The following is a 2356-nucleotide window of genomic DNA, read 5'->3' on the forward strand; positions in this document are numbered from 1 at the left end:
TGTAAGGCTAAACCTTTTTCATGAACTGAATTGAAGTGAATCACCAGGTCACAGGTCCTCTTCAAAAGGAGAGTGATGACATTCAGATCTCTTCGCCCTTTCTAACGGCTATGGCATCAGGTTCTAAAATAAGCTCGTAATTTTTCCTGTTATTTTAATAATACGGAAATATTAGCATAGTGTTTCTTTTGATAGTGATAGACTATAATCCATATTTAAATTTTATAGAGAAGAAATTTTATTGTACTGTGATGTAGATATTTATTATCCAGGTAAGGATTTGCCCGGTGTGTATTTTTTACAATTGAAACATTTTACCTTAATCTTAAAAAAAAAAATACATTAAACACACATACACACACACACAAAAAAAAAAAAAAAAAAAAAAAAAAAAAAAAGAAAGTTGGCCTTATCACAGAATTTTTACTGTGTTGTATAAATGTTTGCAGATGCAAAAAGTGTGCATTTCTAGTGTGTTTCCACATTAATTAATGCAGCCTTCAAGAGCAATATCGTGCAGGTAAAACGCTGTTTGTGGCTTTTCTGTTGCACAGTTAAAGCTGACCCAACTTATGCACAAGACAATCAGCTATAACTCTGTCCTTCTCAGGATGCAGAAAATGCTCCTGGACATTACGGAGCACAAAATAAGACGAAGGAAGACATATCACACGTGTCTGGTGGACATCGAAGCTTTCAGGGCATGAATCCGCTGACATCACGTTACCGCCACTTCTCTCTTCGGGTCCTTCCTCATTAACGTGGCATTTTTAATTTCATCATCGAGCCCAATTAGTTCTCCATGCTTTCTTCAGAGAAAACACTTGTTCTTTCCATAATGTTGTCATGCCCTGAGAATTAGAAACGAACACTGTAGAACAGGAAAGGGTGTACAGTCATTGGAAGAGTTGTGTGTGGTGAACAGTGTCAAGTGATATTGCTAGATTGGTAACATTTTTTTTTTCAGCCTAAAACTCTGTTGAAATCTGTGATCAAAATGTTTTAAACTATCCAAAACAGAAAAATTTGTATATTTGGGAAAAATGGATTTTTACATAGCTTTTGTATGCAGATATTAAATTGTAATTATGAATAGAGTGGGCATAGATAAGCTCATAAGCTTAAATTCTAAAAAAGAAAAAAGCTTATAACAGATATACTTTTCTGTCTCTTTCTTTAAGTATTATTATTTCCTTTATTTATTTTTTTTAGAAGTTTTTGCTATTGGGTACATGTGCTTGCCAGAGAGATAGAAATGAGACATCCCCCCCCCCATCCCGGGGGGGATGGCCACACCAGAACTCCTTCTCTTCCAATCTCCACTCGGGATTTTGGGCTCGCACACACACATACCTAATGTATGTTTTAAGCTGCCAGGTCTGGGACTCAAACCACAGTCGACTCTGTGGGAGTCCAGCAACGTAACCACTACGCCATCTGCTGGTCCCTAAATATTATAGACATCACCCCCCCCATCCCGGGGGGGATGGCCACACCAGAACTCCTTCTCTTCCAATCTCCACTCGGGATTTTGGGCTCGCACACACACATACCTAATGTATGTTTTAAGCTGCCAGGTCTGGGACTCAAACCACAGTCGACTCTGTGGGAGTCCAGCAACGTAACCACTACGCCATCTGCTGGTCCCTAAATATTATTATTTTCTAAATAGGCACAGAGTGACCTTCTCATTTCAGCTGCTGCCAAAGGGAGGAAAATGTGAACATGAGGGCATTTGTTTCATAAACATTTAATAGAATAAACAAACTTACATGAAAGAAAAGTATGGGGGAAGAGGAAAAGAAAAATAAAAGGCTGACAAGGGATTACCTCTCTGGAAGGGGCCACAGAGATTCAAGGAGGTGGGTGAAAGTCTTTTCACAGCTCAGGTCTTCATTCTATTGATCTTGAAATGTTTTAGAATATCATTAATGCAATTAACAGCACCTACCAACGTATATCTCAGTCCCTATCACCCTGAATATATTAGGACTCCTTCTGTGAAAAGAAGCTAAGTTAAACTGGCTTAGGCATAAAGGGAATTATTGACTTAATACCTGGAAAATCTGGGGAGTATGATAGCTTCAGGCATGGCTGGATCTGGGTGCTTACTCAGTACTATTAGGAAGCTCCTCTCTTCATCTTTTCCTTCACATAGACTTCATGTTCACATAAACTTTCAGTTTGTGGTGCCCACAAGAGCTTCAGGATCCACCTAACAGCTGCAAATAGAGTAGAAAGATTCTTTTCCCCAACAATCCCAGTGAAAATCCTGGGCCTAATTCTCTTTGGCCCAAAGTGAGTTATGTAACCATTCTTAAGAGAAGAGTAGATATTGCTAATTAGTTTAGTAACT

This window comes from Tupaia chinensis, unplaced genomic scaffold, assembly GCF_000334495.1.
Source record: "Tupaia chinensis unplaced genomic scaffold, TupChi_1.0 Scaffold148626_1, whole genome shotgun sequence".
NCBI lineage: Eukaryota > Metazoa > Chordata > Mammalia > Scandentia > Tupaiidae > Tupaia > Tupaia belangeri.